This window comes from Gracilinanus agilis, chromosome 1 (assembly GCF_016433145.1).
Source record: "Gracilinanus agilis isolate LMUSP501 chromosome 1, AgileGrace, whole genome shotgun sequence".
Classification (NCBI taxonomy): Eukaryota; Metazoa; Chordata; class Mammalia; order Didelphimorphia; family Didelphidae; genus Gracilinanus; species Gracilinanus agilis.
Window position 1 is genome coordinate 299,719,127 of NC_058130.1, and position 25,330 is coordinate 299,744,456.

The following is a 25,330-nucleotide window of genomic DNA, read 5'->3' on the forward strand; positions in this document are numbered from 1 at the left end:
AAGCACAATGGGATTATTAAAAGCACTGATCAATTTCTGAAATAGAATCTATTTTTCTTTTTTGTTCCTATTCAAATCTTGTCTCAGTTAATTGCCCATCAGCAATCTGTAAGATTAATATTAATTAATAATTAATATAGTATTAATGGGCTAACTCAAAGGACTGTACAGCTACCTGCATATGCAGTTAGGCAGACTGGCATTCTTCATATATTACACTCTTTTGTAGATTTCATATTGAAACAGCTCTACAGAATACTGGATATCAATGTCGTAATGAGCTCTTGGTTATTATCAAACAGCCGTGTCTAGAAAATTTCATCAACCATATGAATAAGGAATTTCCCCCCCAATTTGGACATGGAGTAAGGCATTGCCTATTAAAGATATGAATACAAAGATTCGACTTTTGTCTTGACAATAGCTTTTTCAGAATATTTTTTTTAAATGGGCTTAAATATGGTAGGTTATGCAGTGAATATGAAAGGTATCATGAAAAGTCAGGGTCAGAAACTCATTTCTTCTGCTCAGAAGATGCCCTGATTTGATGAAAATGTTCTTTCTGTTGATTTTTAAATGAAGTATGTGAACAGTGTCAGGTATGAGCAACACAGCAGGCTTAGCTGGACTATGGAATACAGAAATGGAAATTATGTAAAATGAGGTGATATAGGTAGGAGCCTAGTTGTGAAAGTCTAGAAATCTGAAATAGAGATATGTATATTCCATCCTAGAGGTAATAGGAAGCCAAGGGAATTTTATTTAATATGAGCTGACATAATCAGATATGCTTAAAGAATATCTCCTTGGCACTCTATGGAGGATGAATTGGAGTGGGATAGATTTAAGACAGGAAGACCACTTAGATGATTATTGTCATAATCCAGATGAAAGGTGATAAGTTTCTGAACTAAAGGATTGGCTATGTAAAAACTAAAAATAGGCCAGCTATCAGAAATATTGTGGAAATAGAATTAAGATTAGATAATTGATTGGATATTTTATGTGATGGTAAGTATGAGCCAAGGAATAGCTTAAGTTTGTGAATCTGGGGGACTGGAAGTAGGAAAGTTAGGAAGAGGTAAGAGGGATATATTGATTGGAGTCCTTATGGTGCTAATATTCTGATTCTAATTAATATTAAGTGCCTAATAAATACAAGGAACTTTGCTAGGTTTTATGAATTTTAAAGTAAAGGTCACATAATCCTTGTATTCAACTCATTTATAATATGGCTGCTATTATTTATTATTATTATTATTAATCTGTACTTTTGAAAGAGGGTCAATGACATTACGGGGTGATGTCTGGATTTGCACATAAATTGGATTTAAATGATTCAGAATTCCATAAAGTCACCTGTCTTACTCTCTCTTCTGGATTCATTCAAGTCCAATGGAAAGACAAAAGTCAAGATGACTGGAGATAGCTAGGATGCAGTGAATAACCTTGGTGTCTCCAATATCTGACTAAGCTCTAAGCATTCTACAGTGTTTGCTTCAGCTGCTTTAAATGACCTTTGAAACAAATTGTTCTCAACTACCCGTTTCACCAGAGAAAGTCTTCACATGCCTGGGGTAGAATTCCACCTAACTGATAAGTTTGAAGCCTGTCAGTTATTTTTCACAAGCCCATCTGCTAAGATGGTTTTACTGAGGTGTAACTGCTCAGCATACTACAGCTTCTGAGACCTTCCAGGCAGAGTTGGGGAAAAGGTGCACACCAAAAATAGATGAATAACTCTGAAAAGGGTTTGTCATGCCTTCACACCAGAGCTGCTAGTCCTTCCTGAATACTCAATTTACCCCTTATAATATAAATGAACAATATATTTAAAAAAATCTATAACATTCATTATCATATGTGTAGATAGAAGAGATATCAACATGAAATGAAAGCAAAAAGGAGGGACATGAGGAAAAAATTACAGATTAATAGATGAAATAAATGTTTGTGGCTTACTAATCAACTCTCTTAAATGAAGTATAGAGAAGATAATTGAATTTTCAAGTCAATTAAATGGGTAACAGTCAGTAGAGTTAACATTTGAACCTTAAGCCTCAGATTCTTTTTTTTTTTTAAACCCTTGTACTTCGGTGTATTGTCTCATAGGTGGAAGATTGGTAAGGGTGGGCAATGGGGGTCAAGTGACTTGCCCAGGGTCACACAGCTGGGAAGTGGCTGAGGCCGGGTTTGAACCTAGGACCTCCTGTCTCTAGGCCTGACTCTCACTCCACTGAGCTACCCAGCTGCTCCCAAGCCTCAGATTCTAAATGATATCTAACCCAAGGTTCAAAGAAGATCTTCATGGAGAAGTGAACAGGTTTACAAGTGAAGGAAAGAATTCTATGATATCTCATCCTTCATACATACAAATATTTCCATTACCAGAATCCTATTTTAGGATTTTATCCTTCATGCTAGTGCTTTTGAAATAGATACTTAGCTTTTTCCAATGGCTTTTAAATATGAATTTAGAGATTAAAAAGGTTAAAGATCTGTCATATTTTCTATATTTTTTTTAGAAAATCAATGATAGAGCTGCTATCACATTTTGATTCTGATATAGTACATTTGTGGATTTGATTAAGTGTATTTGATTAAGTTCTGATATAGTACATAAGTGGATTTCAACAAAGTGACTTTGTTGAAAATGAAATTAAGAAGAATGGAAGTCTCTGTTGAAGGTAATAGATTTGAGGATATTGATTAACCAGTATTCAAGTTAACTGAAAAGAGGAAAAATATTGAATGACTGGAAAAAATATTACACATGCTATCATGACCAAAGCATAATGTTGTCCAAGGACATCAACTACTAAACCATCTCCATATTTTCTCACTTATGTAAAATGCTCATGTGAAATTGAAAATATTCTTGTTGAAAAATATGAGCAGATGTGAAGATGGGATTAACTCTTCCCTTGCCCACTTTTAGATTTAATCACCAAAAGCTGTATACAACCTACTTATCCTTAACTATGGGGAGGTCTGTGACCCACATGTGCTAAAGTGGGTGACAAATCAAAAATGACAGACTGCCCCCTGGGCAGTCCTAAACAAAACTAAAGCTGCAATTGGCCCACGTAAAGTAGAAGGAAGGAACAGGAAGTGATGAAAAGAATAGTCTTTAAAAGTGGGAAAAGCTTCTGTGAGGACCTCTTTGGCCATCAAACTTGGCCTTGAAGGAGCTCTGGCTTGGGACCTCAGGCTGCTCTTGGATCTTCCTCTATGATTACAATGTATCTGAGTGAAAAGACTGACTCCTTTTCCAAGCTTTTCTGGAGATACTAGCCTCTGGAGAGGCCCCTCATCTTGGAGGAGGCCACGTGGCTAGAACCCTTGTTTAATTTACCTCTGGGCCCCTTTTTGCCTGGTTCAAACAGGGCCAGCGTAATTATCTACTCTCTTTCTCATTTTTCTTACTTTCACTCTCTCTCCTTTTGTAAATAAAATACCATAAAAAGTGATCCTGACTTGAATAATATATATTCAGTGACTACATTTCTACATTTAGTCCAACCTTTAATTTTTTTAACCCTTACACAAAGAACCATGTGCTTTCACATGTTTTAGTCATATTCAGCTTCATAGTCACAGAAAGGAATTGAAAATAAAGTATTTAATTATGTTTATTGCATATAGAATGGTAAACAAAAAGCATTTCAAAAAAGCAAATAAATGAAGCTTTAAGTATCTCCAAAGAACCATCTTTTTTGCATCTAACATTACAGGAAATTTTTTGATATATGTAACAATAAAGAAATTTTCATTCAATAATCTTCTACTTATCAATATCACACAAGGCTTAAAATAGGAAAACAAGTAATATATAATGATTCTAAATGAACAAATATTGAACTGAAAAGTTTCTAAAAAAGGACTAAAATGTTTGTTTTTTTTTTTAAGTGAGCAACACAATCAAGAATTCTTAGGTTTCAAGGACTAAAGGAATAAATGAGACCAACAACTCTATGCTTGCTAAAAGTGTATCTCATTTTCATGTATGATATCCATGTAGTATCTAAATGAAAAAGAAAGGCCCTCTAAACTTTGAAGTTTAACAGATGATTCCATACATTGATGGTCTTTTACTTTTCTCAGCAAGCCCTGGAACATAGTGCTCCAAATAGCATTCCTTTAGCATAAAAAGTGCTCCAGTGTAGGACAGAATCCACAGAAGAAAACTAAATGTGTCAAAAATATCCAGAATATGACGTAGCTATTGGCCTAATCTATCGACACATATATTAGACAGATACATCATATGGTCAATTTGAGTTACAAAGTGACAGCTGGCTGGATTGCATCTGAGGAATTATGCAGGGTTGTCTTTAATTGAAAGATTCTCCTTGAAACTTCTCAAGAAGAAAAAAATACCCTCAATTTTATTTCACTGATGTTATGCAGTTGGAAATCCAAACCTTTAAAGACTCAAAGGTTCCAAGTGGCCACAAGCCACAAGGGTAGTGGAGAGATGAATGGTCAGTGGAAAGAAAGTGCATAGTGTGTAGAAATATATATATATATATATGTGTGTGTGTGTATATATACATTTATTTATTTGTTTGTTTTTTAATATATATATTTTTTCTTAAACCCTTACCTTCTGTCTTAGAATTGATTCTGAATACAAGTTCAAAGGCAGAAAAGCAGTAAGGACTGGGAAATTGTGGTTAAGAGATTTACCAGGATCATACAGCTAGGAAGTGTCTGAGGCAAGAATTGAATTTAGGACCTCTCTCTCTATCCACTGAAATACCTAGCTGCCCCTTTTGTTAGATTTTTTTTTATCATCCAAGGTAAATGCTACCATAAAAAGGAGATTGACAGTTTTCATCCAGGTAATATTAAAAAAATGTAGAAAATGACTTTATAATATAGGAAGGATACCTTTGATGGGACTAATGGGAAGAACCAAACAGTAGTTGCCCAGTAAGAGAAACTGTGAAGAGTTACAATCTGTACACTAAGGATCTTCCCATATCAATTAGCTTATAGCTCATTCTTCCACTATAGTAAGATTCCTGCTTTTTTCCCCCTTCATTCAGTATCTTCAGACCCTGGACTATCATATTCATTTTTCTAAGGCAAACTATGGCACATTATTAACAAATAGTCCTGAGGCTGCTTTTATTAATATTAATCTAGATGATATTTTTTACCTCTTTCTGGCATTACCTTTCATTTACATTAAAATTAATCTGCCTGTTTTATACCAAATCATCATTCCCATCCCCCCACCTGTTTACAAGAGCAACCTAAATCCATCATGAATACTTTAATTTCCTATTTCATTTTGCCCAAATATATCATGAACCAAATAAATCTAGCATGGAGAAATTAACCAAGGCCATTTATTGGTTGCTATTTTTTGAGTCATCTGGATGATCAAGTGTACAATAGTGAATATACAAGGATTGATTCTGTCATGGTACATAAAATAAGTAGTTTTTTTTTATTATTATTTAGATTTCCTAGGAAGGACAATTTTATTTTCAGTCTCTGGAGACAAACCATTCACTTGTGTTTTCCTCTTTTTCCATTTTAATCACAATAAAGGAGGTAAAAATGAAGAACTCAGCAGCACACAAATTATATAAAAAACCTCATTTGCATCCAGGTAATGAATGATATGCACAACTTGGTGATGGATATTGTGACTTTAAAGGCAACAACTCACAACAGATTCAAATGGAATGGACTGCAAAACGAAACCTAACGCGATGCTTGAAGGGTACAGGTAATTTTGTTGGATGTAATTTGTATTTGCATATAATCCTTGCTTACAAGGAAAGAAGACAATGACAGAACAATATCATGATGATTTGTTATTTTGAAAATGTTACAACAATAAGATCTGCATATGTATGCAATGCATGCAAATAGATCTGCTGTACTTTATATGATTTTTTAGTTTTATCCTTTTGAAAAATGCTGCTGTACTTCTACATAAAATATGTCAAAATCTGGGAGGATATGATCAAATCATTCTAGGGAACATCAGCACCAATCTTGTTTGTATACCATTTTTGTCTAAGGGGGCTCAATTGCGCTTGACTGGGGGAAATCATGAATAAATGGAGGATCATTTTATGATTTCAAATAAAGTGTTTGTAAATAGAAGTGATGTCTGACATGGTACATGACTCTTTGATGATGCTGTTATACCTGTGTAAAATTCAGCTAATCTGCTGTTTTATCTTCTATTTTCCCTTGGCTGTCTCATCTCCCCATGCCTTAGAAACTTAATGAGGAAATATATTTACAAAATAAAGCATACTAAAAGCCTGAGAAATTATATTTGGCAAGTTTTCTCTGATTTTCTGCAATGCTAATAACCCTACATCAGAAACAATGAACATCAAGATAGCACATACTATAGGTATTCACATGTACACTGCAGAGGAAGAGCATTATAATTATGTATTTATTATAAAAATAGCCATGCATAAGTATGGAAAATTGTCTCTTATTTCTCTGACATAGTTTGCCCCAATCTTTAAAACTGCAAGCTTTGTAAGGCATTCAATACATTTAATATTTCAGATAATGAATCTTTAAGTTCTTGGAGCCCAGGATTAAAGATTATATTCTTTGTGCTTTGGACATGACCTAGTGCAAAGATAAACACTAGTTATGTCTGGGCTAAATATTTACTGATTTATTGAATCATCAAAGATGTCCTCTATTAAATAAGAGTATTAACATATTAAGCACAAATACATAACCAATATGGATAGTGTTTATATTTCTGCAGAGAAAAAAAGGCTTGGCATACTAGAAAGATTCTGAAAAATGCTGAGCAAGTCATTTAACTTTAGTGTCCTAGGTAGGCCTCTAAGTTGTAAAGCAGATATCAATTGACACTTGTATTTTTCCAATAATTCTTCTATAACTATAATATCTATCCAGTTAAAATTATACTCACCAGAACTATCCTTTCCCCCTTCTACCAAAATATTTAATGCAAATAAACTTTTTTTTTCAGCAGAGAAAAGGGATCAAGTGTTTTGCCCATAGTCACATAGGTTGTAAGTGGTAAAGAACAGATTCAGACTCAACCAAGTATCGTGAGTTACTCTTTTTTGATCTTCATACTATTTCATGACATAAGGAAAAAGGTAGTAGGAGAGTATCAAACTTTAATGGATGAGTTCAATCCATCTGGCTCAGACAAATTGTATTCTAGTGCAATGTAATAACAGGGAGTTATGTCGAGGCACTGATGGGGATCTTAGTAAACTTCTAGAGAATAGAAGAGTGGGACTGGAGAAAGATAAATGTTCCCCAAAAATCTACATATTGAGTCGGCAACCTATAGGCTAGTGAACTTGACTTTGTCTCCTAGGACAATTCTAAAACATTCTAAAACTTATGTAGAAAAGGATGGCATGTTCAATAATAGCTGAATCAAGAATAATCAAAAGAACAATGTTTTCTCTTTAAATAGAATGCTTTAAATATCATTTACCTATATCTCAGCAATTAATTTTATAGTCTTTTATGTTTACCTTGTGGTCAACGTAAAGATAAGGACTAGATATGAATATCACTTAGTGGATTTTGAACTGGTTGGATGACACAAAGACACCTCGCTTGATGATATTTTCTTAGGTTTCCTCTGTTTTCATGGCTGGGTTGATAGCAGAAGTCAGAGTATTATTCTATGCAAAAATTTTATCATTGCTTGTTTTCCACTTGACTCTACTAGCAGTGACCTGGTTTCATTACACAAAAGCTTATCAGTTATCAATATTATACAAGAGCTTATCAGTTACCAACAAATGGCAAATGGTTTTCTTTGATGACAAAATTGTTTCTAATATCTCAACAGAAAGCACTCAGAACATAGCTCTTTATCTATGAGTTGTCTTATAATAGCTTTTAGGATAAAGGGTGTCATAGAAAGGAAGTGAAGAGAACTTATTTACAGGGAAGATATTTCATTCTTCTTGCTGCTGTTGACAGTCAGAAAGGAAAAAATGTAATATTTCTATTCCTTAAACAATCTGATTACGTTCTCTTGATTATATAGATTTTATACATATAGGAAGCTGTGTCAACAGGAAAAACACACTACTAGCTTGTAAAAAGAGGAATTAATTCTTCAATTCCTTGTGATATGACACAGTAGCCTTTTTATATAGCCCAAATAGTAATGTTCTTTCTGCTGCCATATCATCTCATCAGTTGCTTTTCTTTTTTATCCTTTTTGTGGTCACTCAAAATATTTCAGTATCACCATTTTCTTTTCTGATCTCACGAGTGAGGATAATTTTATCATTCTCCATAAGGAATAGTTCATACCTGAATAAATCATCCTTTTTAGTGAATTTTCTGCTGGCACACCTACCCCCTAAGTTATTACAATCCTTTCAAATTAAATTCCTGAAAAATATCTTCATTGTTTTGAATTTTTCAAAGATTTATATCTCCAATGAAAATATTAAGTTAGACATAACCTGGCATTAACCTTTCCAGCACCTGACTATACACATCAAGAAATTTAATCTTAATATTTTTTCTGGTCTTTAGTGATTGATCTGTACAGGCACAATTATAGAACGCATAATTTAGCTCAAAACAACCACAGCAATAAAAATGTAAAAAAGATGCTTTAAAGGTAGATTTAATTTGACCAGATACCAAAGCAGGAAGTGCATAAGAATTTGCTAAATTTAATTATTAGGTCTTGTTTTTTTTTTCACATTGTGTCAAAAGAGTGTGCCAAAAAAAACACAAAAAGACAAACTTTTTTGTTTGTTTATTTAACAGTGACTAGCATGCCTGCTACTGCCTGAAGACCAGATAAATTGCATATTACTTCTCTTCCAGTGATCTCCATTAAGCTAGAGCTTGGCTATTTCTTATCTATATGTCAAGCCCCTACCATGATGTTCCTCTAATTTTGGGGGTCCACTGTACCCTTGTCTATTTAACTACTTCAATATCAGATTAGTTTCCATGAAGGAATATTTATAACAAAGTTATAATGAAACAAATATCTAACCATTGTCTCCCCCCAATATGTGGAGAGCATAATCATCTTTTTAACACCTCAGCCTCTGGGGAGGAGAAAAACAAATTTTTACTTTAGTTCAGTTCCTATATGATAATCCTCCAAGTTCCAAGTCCAAAGTCCCTCTTCATCTTGAGTCCTAGGCATCCTGACTTCTGAGAGCTCCTCTGATAAGCTGGCTGCTAAACCCAGTCTAGAATCCATGGCTTTAGTTCTAATCTAAGGACTTCACCATTTTGGACTAAAACTGAAAGAGACAAATGAAATAGACAAAAACCTCGAGCCCAATTCTAAAGGCTACATGGCTAAAGTGGAGGAGATATTCCTTTTCTTCACACAACTCAGTTGATGGTACCATTTCTGTAGGTAAATAGGATTTTTGGTCCTTTATGATGCCATATTCTCTCTTGATAGGTCAATAATGCCCACCAGTGATGATAAAGCTGTCAAAATGTAGAATAAGCCCAGCAAAAATGTATGCATGGGCTTCCGGGTTAAGATGGCAGCAGAGTAAAAAACAGCTCTTAACCTCTCCTGACCGAAACATACAGGACTCCTCAAGGAGACATAAAAACAAGTCCAGACGAACGGAGGGACCCCACAACAGGGTGCAGAGTGGAAGGTACGTGGAATCAGGACATTTCCATGCTATAAAGGGGTGAAACAGCTCTCACTAAATCACGGGCTGAGCAACCACTCCCCCAACCCCCTCCACACACACCACCTATAACGCCAAAGCCAGCTAAAAAGAAATAGAGCAAGTTTGGGGCACCCATTGAGTCATTGGCAGCTCCAGGGCCTGTTCCTGAGAGCAGCAAGATTTAGGACCCCAAAAAGCTAAAGAACGCACACGGACTTTGAGCGCGGACACAGAGCGCAACCTCGGGTGGAGGCGGACACAGACCCGAGCTAAGGCTCTGAAACCCTGAGTGGGGAACCAGTGGAGATGGGTATACGACTGTGAAAGCAGCGCCCTGAGACTTGGAAATTCCGGCAGAGGATCAAGCAAGGGGGTCCACCAGGGGGCTTGACCTTGAGAAAAAACAGACCTCAGACCTCAGGACCAAAAAGACTGCAGACAGACTCTGAGCATGAGGATAAACCTGAGAAGCTGCTGGGCTAACGATGGCTACCCAGAATAAGGAAGTTCAGAAGAGAAAGATTAACAACAAAAAAATAAATCTTTAACACTCCAGGCAACCAAGCAAACAGAGGAGGAGAACAAAGAAGCATCCGGACCCTTCCAAAATAAGGAAAACTGGTCACAAGCTCTTGAAGAGTTCAAAAATGAGATAGCAAGAAATTTGGAAAATTGGGAAAAGATTTGGCTACTGAAATGGGAAATAGCTCAAAAGGAAATTAGGTAAGAAAATAACAGTTTAAAAGGCAGAATTTCAAAATTGGACAGTGAGGAAAGTCAATTGAAGACCAGAAATGACCAGATTGAAAAGGAAAACCAAAAGATTATAACCGAAAACCAAAAGATTATAGCAGAAAACCAGTCCTTAAAGGCTAGAATTGAACATTTAGAAGCCAATGATCTCTCAAGACAACAAGAACAAATAAAACAAAGCCAAAATACTGAAAAAATAGAAGGAAACATGAGAAAGTGACAGACCAAGAAAACCAGTCTAGAAGAGACAATTTGAGACTCATTGGTCTTCCAGAAAAACCAGAAATTAATAGAAACCTGGACTCCATATTAAAAGAAATTATTCAGCAAAATTGTCCTGAAGTCCTACAACAAGAGGGCAATATAGACATTGAAAGGATCCATAGATCACCCTCTAAACTCAATCCAGATAAGAAAATGCCCAGGAATATAATAACCAGATTGAAGAGCTTTCAAATAAAAGAAAAAAATCTTACAAGAAGCCAGAAATAGACAATTCAAATATCAAGGAGCACCAATCAGGATCACACAGGATCTGGCAGCCTCCACGGTAAAAGACCGCAAGGCTTGGAATATGATATTCAGAAAAGCAAGAGAGTTGGGCCTGTAACCACAGATCAACTACCCATCAAAATTTACTAGATACTTCCAGGGGAAAGTATGGGCATTCAACAAAATTGAATATTTTCAAGTATTTGCACAGAAAAGACCAGGGCTAAATGGAAAGTTTGATATCCACCCACAAAAATTGAGAGAAACATGAAAAGGTAAATAAAAAACTGAGGGGAAAGAAAGAAAACTCATATTTTTTTTTAAATTTGACACCTTAAGGGCCTCAATAAGATCTAATTATCTGTATTCCTATGTGGAAAAATGCTATGTATAAATCTCTGTAGTGAACTCTATTCACTATTATAACAATCAGAAGAATAATTCATACAGAGAGGGTGGAATACTAAATGGTCTAAGATGACATGGGGGGGTGGGAAAGATGGGAGTGAATAGTAGGGGACACCAAGAAAAACTTGAGTGAATGAGAAAAATAGGATATGATATTACACACAAAGAGGGCATGGGAAGGACAGGGGACAAATACTATTATAAGAAGGAGAGGAAGAGAGCATTAAGAGGTAATAATCAAACCTTACTCTCAGTGTAATCAACCCGGAGAGGGAAGAGTAGCTATACTATCCATTGGGACATAAAACTCTTATCTAACCCTACTGAGAAAGTCAGAAGGGATAATCCAAGGGGAGCAGGGGAGTGGGGAGGTCAAAAAAGGGAGGGGAGAAGAAGAAGGGGGAAGGAATTCATTAGGCCCTTAAAAATAAAAAAAGGGAAATAATAAGGGAGGGGATAGAAAGGGAAGTTAATCAAGGGAGGGCATAAGGGATACAGGCTCAAAGCAAACCATTGATTTAAAAGGAAATAGATTAAAAAGAAGGGGTAGGAATAGGGCAGGATACGAAAATGTCAGAGAATGCACAACTGATAATTATAACTCTGAATGTGAATGGGATGAACTCGCTCATAAAACGGAAGCAAATAGCAGAGTGGATTAGAAACAAAAATCCTACCATATGTTGTCTACAAGAAATACACAGGAGGTGGGTGGACATACACAATTTTAAGGTTCAGGGCTTGAGCAAAATCTTTTGGGCGTCAAATGAGAAAAAGAAGGCAGAAGTGGCTATTATGATTTCTGACAAAGCCAAAGTAAAAATAGATATGATTAAAAAAGACAGGGAAGGTCATTACATCCTGATTAAAGGCAGTATAAACAATGAGGAAATGACACTGCTCAGTATGTATGCACCAAGTGGCATAGCATCCAAATTCATAAAGGAGAAACTGGCAGAGCTCAAGAAGGAAATAGATAGTAAAACCATACTAGTGGGAGATCTAAATATTCCTCTTTCAGATCTAGATAAATCAAACCAAAAAATAAATAAGAAAGAGGTAAGAGAGGTGAATGAAGTCCTAGAAAAATTAGATTTAATGGATATGTGGAGAAAAATAAATAGGGACAAAAGGAATACACCTTCTTTTCTGCTGCACATGGTACATTCACAAAGATTGACCATGTTACAGGGCATAGAATCATTGCAAACAAATGCAAAAGAGCAGAAATAATAAATATAACCTTCTCAGATCATAATGCAATAAAAATAATAATTAGTAAGGGCACCTGGACAGGCAAACCAAAAACTAATTGGAAATTAAATAATATGATTCTCAAAAACCAATTAGTCAAAGAAGAAATCATAGAAACAATCAACAATTTCATTGAAGAGAATGACAATGATGAGACATCCTACCAAACTCTGTGGGATGTAGCTAAGGCAGTACTCAGGGGGAAATTTATATCCTTAAGTGCATATATTAACAAATTAAGGAGGGCAGAGATTAATGAATTGGGCATGCAACTCGAAAAATTAGAAAGCGAGCAAATTAAAAATCCCCAGATGAAAACTAAATTGGAAATACTAAAAATCAAGGGAGAAATTAATAAAATTGAAAGTAAAGGACTATTGAATTAATAAATAAGACCAGAAGCTGGTATTTTGAAAAAAACAGATAAAATAGACAAAGTACTGGTCAATCTAATATGAAAATGGAAAGAAGAAAACCAAATTGACAGTATCAAAGATGAAAAGGGACACCTCACCTCTAATAAAGAGGAAATTAAGGCAATCATTAAAAACTGTTTCACCCAATTATATGGCAATAAATATAACAATTTAGGAGATATGGATGAATATTTACAAAAATATAAACTGCCTAGATTAACAGCAGAAGCAATAGAATACCTAAATAATCCCATATCAGAAAAAGAAATTGAACAAGCCATCAAAGAACTCCCTAAGAAAAAATCGCCAGGGCCTGATGGATTCACAAGTGAATTCTACCAGACATTCAAAGAGCAACTAATCCCAATACTATACAAATTATTTGATATGATAAGCAAAGAAGGAGTCCTACCAAATTCCTTTTATGACACAAATATGGTACTGATTCCAAAGCCAGGTAGACCAAAAATCAGAGAAAGAAAACTATAGACCAATCTCCCTAATGAACATAGATGCAAAAATCTTAAATAGAATACTAGCAAAGAGACTCCAGCAAGTAATTAAGAAGATCATCCACCATGATCAGGTGGGATTCATACCAGGAATGCAAGCGTGTTTCAATATCAGTAAACCATCCTCATAATTGACTATATTAACAAGCTAATAAACAAAACTCATGTCATTATCTCAATAGGCTAAAAAAGCCTTTGACAAAATACAATACCCACTCCTATTGAAAACACTAGAAAGTATAGGAATAGAAGGACCTTTCCTAAAAATAATAAACAGTTTATATCTAAAACCATCAACAAGCGTCATATGCAATGGAAATAAATTAGAAACTTTCCCCATAAGATCAGGAGTGAAACAAGGATACCCATTATCACCTCTATTATTCAACATAGTACTAGAAACTCTAGCAGTTGCAATTAGAGAAGAAAAAGAAATTGAAGGTATCATAATAGGCAATGAAGAGACTAAGCTATCACTCTTTGCAGATGATATGATAGTATACTTAAGAATTCCTAGAGAATCAACCAGGAAGCTTGTAGAAATAATCTATAACTTTAGCAAAGTTGCAGGATGCAAAATCAATGCACATAAATCATCAGCATTTCTATATATTTATTGCCAACCCATTAGAGCAGCAAGAAGTAGAAAGAGAAACACCATTTAAAATCACCCTAGACTATATAAAATACTTAGGAATCTATCTACCAAAACAAACCCAGCAATTATATGAAAACAACTACAAAACACTTTCCAAACAAATAAAACTGGATCTAAACAATTGGAAAGCCATTGACTGCTCATGAGTAGGACGAGCTAACATAATAAAAATGACCATTCTACTCAAATTAATTTACCTATTTAGCGCCATACCTATCAAACTACCAAAAAACTTCTTTACTGAATTAGGAAAAACTATAACAAATTTCATTTGGAAATACAAAAGATCAAGAATATCAAGGGAAATAATGGAAAAAAATGTGAAGGAAGGGGGCCTAGCAGTACCAGATATTAAACTATACTATAAAGCAGCAGTCATCAAAACAATATGGTACTGGCTAAGAGACAGAGAAGATCAGTGGAATAGACTTGGGGTAAATGACATCAGCAAGTCAGTGTATGATAAACCCAAAGAGCCCAACTTTTGGGACATGAATCCACTATTTGACAAAAACTGCTGGGAAATTTGGAAAACAATATGGGAGAAATTAAGTTTAGATCAACATCTCACACCCTACACCAAAATAAATTCAGAATGGGTGAACGACCTGAATATAAAGAGGGTAACTATAAACAAGTTATGTGAACACAGATTAGTATACTTGTCAGATCTCTGGGAAAGGAAAGACTTTAAAACCAAGCAAGAGTTACAGAAAATTACAAAATGTAAATTAAATGGTTTTGATTATATTAAACTAAAAAGCTTTTGTACAAACAAAAACAATGTAGTCAAAATCAGAAGGGAAACAAGAAATTGGGAAAAAATCTTTATAACAAAAAACTGACAGGGATCTAATTCATCAAATATACAAGGAGTTAAATCAATTGTGTAAAAAAATCAAGCCGTTCCCCAATTGATAAATGGGCAAGAGACATGAATAGGCAATTTTCAGATAAAGAAATCAAAAGTATCAATAAGCACATGAGAAAGTGTTCTAAATCTCTAATAATTAGAGAAATGCAAATCAAAACAATTCTGAGGTACCACCTCACACCTAGCAGATTGGCTAAAATGAAAGAAGGGGAGAGTAATGAATGCTGGAGGGAATGTGGCAATATTGGGACATTAATGCATTGCTTGTGGAGTTGTGAACTGATCCAACCATTCTGGCTGGCAATTTGGAATCATGCTCAAAGGGCTATAAAAAAATGCCTGCCCTTTGATCAAGCCATACCATTGTTGGGTTTGTACCGCAAAGAGATCATAGATAAACAGACTTGTATGAAAATATTTATAGCTGCACTTTTTGTTGTGGCAAAAAACTGGAAAAGAAGAGTATGCCCTTCAATTGGGGAATGGCTGAACAAATTGTGGTATATGCTGGTGATGGAATACTATTGTGCTGAAAGGAATAATAAACTGGAGGAGTTCCAGGTGAACTGGAAAGACCTCCGGGAACAGATGCAGAGTGAAAGGAGCAGAGCCAGAAGAACATTGTACACAGAGAATGATATACTATGGTAAAATCCAATGTAATGGACTTCTGTACCAGCAGCAATGCAATGACCCAGGACAGCTCTGAGGGTATTATGGTAAAGAATGCTACCCACATTCAGAGGAAGGCCTGCAGGAGAGGAAACATATAAGAAAAACAAATGCTTGAACGCATGGGTCGGGGTGGACATGATTGGGGATGTAGACTCGAAACTACCACACCAATGCAACTACCAACAATTTGGAAATAGGTCTTGATCAAGGACACTTGACAAAACCAGTGGAAATGTGCATTGGCCATGGTTGCGGCGAGTGCGGGGGGTAAAGGGAAAAGTAGGAGCATGAATCATGTAACCATGTTAAAAATGAATATTAATAAATGTTAAAAAAATATATGCATGGGGGCAGCTGGGTAGCTCAGTGGATTGAGAGCCAGGCCCAGAGATGGGAGGTCCTGGGTTCTAATCCGGCCTCAGACACTTCCCAGCTGTGTGACCCCGTGTGGGTCACTTGGCCCCCATTGCCTACCCTTGCCAATCTTCCACCTATAAGTCAATACACAGAAGTTAAGGGTTCAAAAATAAAAAAAAATATATATATGCATGTCTTTTGTGAACGTGGTAGATTGAATAACCTGTGTAACTTATTTTATTCCAGAATTTAAACTGAAACAAAAAGATCCCAGCTTGAGTCTTACTCTAGAATACTTCTGTCTCTTTTTGTCTATCATTATGTCTTTAATTCCTTTCTTTTTCCTAGTATTTTTACCTTATTTCTATTGCTAACATTTCCAGAAGCATAAAAAAATAGCATGTAGAAGGGTAATTTTTCATTTACTCTTTTATTTTTTTTAAATTGTAAAGTCTTATAGTATCTCATCATTATATATGGTATTTATTGATTTGTTTAAGTATATATATTAATGTAACTACATATATAAATACTTGTGTATTTAAATATATACACTCATTTTTGTAACTTATAATTTTGCAATACATTATAAATAGCTTTCTCCAATTATTGAAATAATCATATAATCTTAAATTTTTACAATTAATTATTTTTATTGCTTTCCTATTTTGAAAGCATTTATGCATCTAAACCAGATCATCTGTACATATTTAAGACATTAACCTTCTGTCTTAGAATGGACATAAGTGTTAGTTTCAAGGCAGAGGAACAATAAGGACTAGGAAATTGGGGTTAAGTGACTTGTTCTGGCTCACACAGTTAGTAAATATCTGAGACCAGATTTGAACGCAGGTCTCTCAACTTCAGGCCTTTCACTCTATCCATTAAGTCATCTTTTTGCCTCACAACTATCTTTTTGTATTGTCCAAGACTAGAAAGAGAAGTTTAATGGCATTTCTCTTTAGTTTTACTGAATCTATACTTCATTTGGTGTGTTTCTTTTTTTTCATTTGCTGGGATATTTCTCAGGGAATATGGATTTGGCTGAAATCTTTCTTGTCATATGACTGCAAGTCCCTTTCTATAATGTGAATTTAAATTGCAGAGAAAAAATAAAGATAAAATGGTAAGAAAAAAAGGATGAGTCAAAGACATCATTGAATCAAGTTCAAATGTTGTTTACTTGATAAAAGTACTAATGAAGGAATGGTAATGAACTAATGAATGTTAAAAAAAATAAATAACACTTCCAATAAATAAGCTCTGTACTGAGCATTGAGAGTACAAACAAGAAAGCAAGACTATCCCTGCCTTTAAGAGCTCCAAGCTTGTCAATTTCATCAGTTATTCCATGATTCCTTACAAATCTTAATGCAATCCACTTAGTTTTCCTTAAAGTATATACTTAACAATTTTCAGAAGTATATTTGAGGAACAATTTTGAAGTGTTATTTTAAATATTTACTTCCAGCTCATACCACTATATTTTATTACTTTCCCAAAGAAACCATCCCTAAACTTTTGTAAGAAGATTCTGTTGAATTTTCTACTGTCTTGTAATATTTTCCAAAAAAATGAAAGTATATAGAAATCCAAATCCTCCTTTAGCAAAAGGGAGTTTAGTATTAGGATCTGTACCATTTATCTCTTTGAATAAGAAGGCATCTTATTTTAGTTTCATTCTGGCCCAAAGGAATGTTTCAGATAAGTGCCTTCAAACTGAATGCTATGTGTTATATCATAATTGATAATGCCAGAACATTTTTCCCCTTTCTCTGTTAATAAGGACTATAGAATTATATTGTCCAAAGATTCTTGCCATATTTTTCACTCCTTAACATTTTAAAATATTACTACTACATAGGGAAAGGGGAAATGTTTTGGAATTATTAAGTATGACATAGAAGCAGTTCTAATTTATTTCTTTTGATAGAAATATTTTAAATATTAAGGGAAAAATATGGGAAGAATGTTTGCTTCTATTTTATATCCTAAACGTCAGCTAGATCAAGTCCCTGAGCCATCTACAGGTAAGAAAGAAATAGGATATAACAGAGAAAATTAAGATAATTCCTTTGTCAATAATCACTGATACCAGATGAGATGAAAGTTAAACAAAATATAACACTATCACTTTAGGGAAGATTTTATGTTTGCTTCTTTCTGTCCAGTTCAACGAAGTGATGAGTTAATTTTTCTTCAGAGTTGTGCAATGAATACAATTGTAGAATTTTTTTTGTCATCTGATGAAATTTATTTCAGTGATGCTAAGAAATTTTTTAAAAAGAATAGCATATCTTTAAGAAAAAAGATTAACAAATTTTACATCAATTTAAGTATAACTTTATTCAGATACTTGTGCACATTTGTATTTTTAAAGTGCACTTTTATTTTGACTAATGTTAGCTTGATTGTGTTTGGAGATATTCTTATCACCCTACCATCTAGCCACCAGCTGTACTTGTTTATCATAACTGGTATTATGAAAATACAAATTAGTTAAAATGTGTATACAAAGAGGATTGAATTTCAAAGAGCCCCTGAAATAACATTGTCATGTTATAGTTTTGTAGGCTCTGGAGAAGATGAAAGACTGACTGGGGAAATCATTGAAATTAAATAGAATTCAAATTCATTGATCAATTTTTACAGTGTTATGAAACTGATACATTTTTGTTATTTCCAGAGTGTTCTTTAGAATTTCTTCAACATTACATTTTTGTAGATTAATAATTGACTACATATGTAAATATATTTATATTTGTATACATACATATATGCAATTATATGTTATATTAATAAATCTATACACACATATACATATGTATATGTATACATTCACTCACTCAAATGAAAATACAAATCGATCTTACTGAACAGAGTGGCAGGTGGAGAAAGGGAGAAGGTGATGTTTCATGTGGATATATTCTGTTGTTTCCCTTACCCTCCACCCCAGTCCCAGGAATATAACCTCTAGAATGGGATTATTCCATTATTATGTTTGTAATATCAGCATCTTATCTAGCTGGCACTGAATACATGCTGAGAGTTTGCTTGATTGATAGGATCTTGTGAGAATAGATGATATTCATGATATCTTAGCTCATATAAATCTGAAAATCAAGGTTCTCTGTTTCTTATCTTCAAGCCAAGACAACCGTTAATTGTATCAGATAAGGATAACAAGAGAACTATCCCACTGTCACTTTTTCTATTTATCACCTTAAATTCCCTTATTTTTATCTCCTTAATTTTCTAATTCACAAATTGACAGAAACTGAGTTAGAAAAGAATTAAAAATCTCTGTAATACAAACCATATCTGAACCAGCATCCCCATCATAGTTAATGATGAGAAACTAAGGCAAAGAGGGTTAATTATTTTGTCCAGGGTCAAAGCACTAGTATCTGAGGACAAATTTGAACTACAAGCTCAAGTTCTATCCACAGCACCTCCTACCTGTCCTAGATAAAGGAAACCAGGGAAGTGCCATTAGGAGAAAAATAGAAATTCCCCAAATGAGAAAAAAAACCAGGAACTTCCATCTCCTCTTTTTTTTCCCTTTTCTTTCTCTTCTTCTTCCTCTTCCTCTTCAACAACAATGAATAGACAAAATAAGGTTGTTAAAAGAAACCCTTTATTTTTTAGAAGCTTAGTTTGTTTAAATTCCCACATAAATGTTATAACTACAACTTCTAATTTTAATTTATGGTAGTTTTGAATTTAGAACATATTATATATACACATATATGTCTAAAATAGTAGTAGTTGTATAAAATATAGTAAGAGTAGTAATTATATATATGCATATATTTGATATTTAAGAGTTAATATCATTGTCATTAACATATTTTTTCTTCAATTTAGTATTTTGGTTCATCTGATAGAGTTTTTAAGTCATGATTAGTTAAATCATAGGGTCGTACTTGTACCAGAACCAAGTATCTTACCCTGGTACTATAGACTTCTACCTAAATATAAAAGAAATGCATAATACATATTGTGAAATTTTAATAAATTGGCTATTATTATTCTAAAATTTAAAAACATTTATTCATATTGTACTAATGGTTTATCACTTTTATTCATTCACTATGTTTGTTTCCTTTACTCTGCAGCTCTCTCCTTTCTTAAAACAGTCCTTGACCAAAAGATAACAGTGCCTTTAATCCAAGCGATTCTTCAGAGTAGTCTTACATCAATGCCAGCTGTGATTTCATTTATATTGAATCACTGTAATCACTGAAAACAATTTATGGAGTTATTTTGGAAGCCTGATTTAAACTTAAATGCAAAAGAAAGAAAGACACAAAGAAAGCTCTATTCAACTATACTTTTCTTCTTTTTATTTGTGTGACCAAAGCTAACCTTGCAATATAAACTTACAGTCATAACGTATAGATCTATCAGAAGAATGTCAGGAAATATCTGATTGAATTTATGTGCAAAGATCCTCTCTACAACACTTTCCTTTTAACTTTAACTGTTCCTATAAAGTCTGCTAATTAAAATCCATAGAAAGAAGAGGAAAGGGAGAAAGGAAACAAGCATTTATTAAGTGCCTACTCTTTGCCAAAAACTGAAGCTCTTTAACAAGACTCACAGGGACTCATCAAAGCCATAGGAAGTAGATGCTATAATTATCTACATTTTATATATGAGGAAACCAGTTGACAGAGCTTAACTGACTCACTCAGTCACACAACTAGTAAGTCTATGTGGAAAGTTTTTAACTGAGGTCATCTTGAATCCAAATTTAAAAATCTGTTCACTACTGAATAAACCTTAGTGGGCTTTAATTCTTGATCTGAATACTATTACAAATCTTGTCAAATGTGGTAAAGTCTTTCTCTTCTCTGAGATTCTATTTCTTCATGAATAAAATGAAGGAATATACAAGATTTCTAAGTTGTTTTGAAATTCTAAAATTGTAAGGTTTTAATTTTTAGAGAATTAGAGACTCTTGCTCAGTTGTTTCAGTCATGACCACATTTGGGGTTTTCTTGACAAAGATACTTGGGTGGTTTGTCAATTCTTTCTCCAGCTTTTTTTACAGATGAGGAACTGAGGCAAACAGGTTAAAGTAACTTGCGAGGCTCACATGGCTAGTAAGTGTCTGAGGCCAGATTTGAACCCAGGAAAATGAGTCTAGATGATTTCAGGCCCAACATATCATCTAGCTGTCCCTAATAACATAAATAGTCATTTTTTATTACAAGTCCAGAAAGCAAAATGTAATAACCTGCCTATGGACTTAAGAATCATCTGGTGGTTACAGCAATGTCCTTTGTGCTTGTGGTTTTATAACTTCTTTAGAAATCCCATGTAACCTTGCTAATCTTGACGTTACCTAGGAATCACAAATTCTCTAGAAAATAGAGAAATCCCAGACATTCTCCACTCAGGAATTTTAATTCGAAATTTCTTAGAAGATCTAAACTAAATCTGAACCCTAAAGAACCAAAGTAAAGTAAATCTCAAAGTTGGGCCATCTTCACTTTGTGAGAACTTCTGAAATTTTTAATATTTCAGAGGAGAAACCTCAGTTTACCCATTAATTTCTAGGGCCTAGATCTTGTCAAAATTCCTGGAGCATTTTCAGTGTCCTCCGAGGAAACCATTGATGTAATACTTTGTTTTTTAACTTTTTATGAAGAGTGACAGATATTGCTGCCTATGTGAAATGATTTTCTAATCATTCTTTGAAGACTTGGAGTGGATGAATATTGTCAAATTGGATCTGATTTCTTTTCAAAGGGTTTATATAACTAAGGCATGCAATGAAGAAAGGAATAACAAACTAAGTATCTTTGCTAGGAAAAAACCTCAAATGATAACATGAAGAATCTGACATGACTGAAATGACTGAGCATAAAAAAGAAAAAAATGCAAAAAATGTCATATTTGATTCATTTACTCAGTGCTCCCCTTCTTGTATCCCTTCCATGCTATATTACATAATGGATTAGTTAAATTTGTTAATCAGGGGTGGCAATTCACACTTCTAGAACTGAATATTGATGTATATTTAGAGCTTCATGTGAGGCTCTTGAAAAACGTGAGATGGAAAAAAAAGTCATCATAAATTGTACTAAAACTTTGATTAAATATTCTATTTAAAAGTCCTTAAGTGGTACTTAAACAACAAGAGTGAAAAAAATGTTTTCATAGTAACTACATTTAAAAAAACACAAACTATTTTAGTCTATTGTTAGTGATATCAGAGAATTTTAGTTTTTAACTATTTGTTGAACTGGAAAAATGAATACTCCAGTAACACTTTGACCATCTTAATAAGATAATTATTAATCAGCAAAAATTATTGAGTATAAAGAAAGGGGATAGCTTAGTGATTCCAATAAAGAGCAGTAAAACAATTTGGGATTGGGAAATACAGGGGGGGAAAGAGTTATTTTCTTTTCAAACCCTGGTCAGTTAAAGAAAACAGACAGTGGCCTAAAGACATGTATAGAGGGGACCTAAACCTAAATGAGAATCACCAGGGACTTAAGAATACAAATTGAAACCAAGTAAGGGCCAGACATTCCCTCTAGAAATGTAAAGAACCTGGCCCTAACTCAAAGTCCCAATTTGGGAATAAGGCTAGAAGGAGTAAACAACGTGTTAAAATAAGTTTTTAAATGAAATGGGAGATCTAGAAGGAAGAATTGGAAAAGAAAGAAAAAATAAGAACTTTGAAGGAAAGCCTAGGAATGAGAATTAATAGTTCACAACAAAAGGTATAAGATTTTACCTAAGGATCAGAATTTTCAATAATTAAAAGATCAAAAAAGTTAAGGATTTTATGAAGCAGAAAGAAATATATAACAACATCAAATTATTGAAGAAAACAAGAAAGAAAATAAAAGCAAATTTATGATATCTCTAATGAGCAACTGGTCACTGGCCTGGATTACCAGAGAGAGAAAGAGAGAGAGAGAGAAAGAGAGAGAGAGAGAGAGAGAGAGAGAGAGAGAGAGAGAGAGAGAGAGAGAGAGAGAGAGAGAGAGAATATTTCAAGAAGCCATGAAATAAACTTATCTCTATCTAATAGAACCAATGGTCTAAATGAAGATAGAATCTTCATATCATCTCCAAAAGAAATCTAAAAGCGAACACTTCTAGAAATATCATAGCCAAAATCATAGTTCCCTGGTCAAAGAAAAGAAAATCAGCAAAAATTAGCTGACAAAACAAGTCAATTTTTTTTCCTTTACATGGAATTAGGTCAAATCCATTTTAATTCATCACCTTCTCCCAGATGTTAAGAATATGAGCAAAAAAGAAAAAGAAAAGTCTAATGCAAATACTAAAAAAATGTTAATAATGTAAATATATATACTTAATATATGTATGTAAACATATATACATATATATATAATTTTGTTATTTATTTTAAATAGGGAAATACTGAAATAGATAATTGAAGTTTCTTGTCTAAAATTACACTATATGTTATCAGAAGAACTGAAACTATTTCTTAATTTGGAAATTACTCAATTATATACAGTCTGAAAATATGATTCCTCTTCTGAGTTCCTACACCAAATAAAATTGCAGATCCCATTACTGCACCTTGTCGCGGTGCAAATAAGAATTGGTTACATATTGTGCAATTAATTTGGAAGAAATTTTTTATTGATTAATATTTTAAAATATGTTATTACCCATGTGCCTGTCTCAATACAGATTAAGTAATATTCAAGGTATTACTAATGTAATACAAATAAACAGAGCACACAACAAAGCATTGCAAGTTTGATTTATTGAATAGATATATTTACCCTAATGATGTGCATTCAGGGAAGATGATGGAAAAAGAGTCGGGTCTTGCTAAAGTCTAGTGGGTTTTTAAGTTTTCATATGAAAACTTAAAAACTTCTTATCTGGGTCAAACAGGACCAGAAATTTGAGAAAGAATGAGAAATCTGGTGCTGATTAGGGGACAGTAGAGGAGAAAATCCAGGAGAAAAAGTGACTGATTCATATTTAACCTTTCTGTTGGAGGTAAAGTGACCATCTGTTATTACTGATAGTCTTACTTTGACAAGGTGACATAATGGATGAGTTTCTCCAAAGTTTCTTTATTTAGTTATTGGGGATGCTACTGGGGTTATTAAATATATCCCTTCTCAGATTATTACCTTATTATTATTGTCTCACTAAACATTATACTTAACATTCATCTAAAACATTTCTATGTTGTTATAATTATTATACATGCCTATTTCATATCCTCCAATAGAGTGTAAATTTCCAGAGGGCAAAAAATTAATATCATTTTTGTGGGGTTTTTTGTGAGTTTTTTGTTTGTTTTTTGTTTGGGGCCAGGAGAACATAGACTTCATTGGACTCACACCGGCAGCCTGTGTATTTGTGAATTTCACAATTCACATTCTTCTCTGCTTGCCAGCATAGTTTTGTAGCTTCTGTCTCAATTTATAATGGATCTTGGCTTCTCTTTCCTCTTTTCTAAAACACCAGCAGTATGCTTCCCGCCACTTTCATGGGCTAGGCTCCTCAGATTGGTAAATTTGTAAATTGGATTCATAAGGACAATTTTGAGATAAGCTGATTTGACCATGCAGTTCCCCTTTGTTAGGACAGGGGATGCCATCAAACACCCTAACTCATTCCAAGGTAGCTTGACCTCACTTTGTCTCACAGGAAAACAACCCTCTTATAGTCCTCTGGCAAATGCATCTTGGGGTTTTGAAGTGATAAGGGTCATGTAGAATTTGTGTTCTTTAACTTTGGATGAAGGGCAATTATTTCAGCTTTAATCCAGTAGAAGTTTTCTGAGATATTGATGCCTTCTCAGTAAACCACAACCATGTCTGACCTAAGAACATCTGCAGGCCATGATAGCCCTATTCATCCATCATCAGCACATCTGCCTATCAGTCATGACCACCATGCCCAAAAGAAAACTCTAACTTATCTTTAATTCTTCCTCAGCACAAAACATGAAACAAGAAAAAGTATAGTATGAAGGTTTGCAAATATGTATAATTAGTCTAAAAATGCACTTTCTTTTTCTGGGGAACATGTGTGAAGTTTATGGAACTTGTTCACCAAGCCTCTAAATAAATGATATCTTCTCCCCTGTCTGGAATTGTGTAATCTTAACTGGAAACACAAATAGATAACTAATAGTAGGACAAATCATGTTGGTGATCTTAAAGAGTGAAAACAAAGAAGTGAATTACCAAGATGTTTTATCATCATTTAAATTTTCTCATTGATTTGTTGTGAATAAATAATATAAA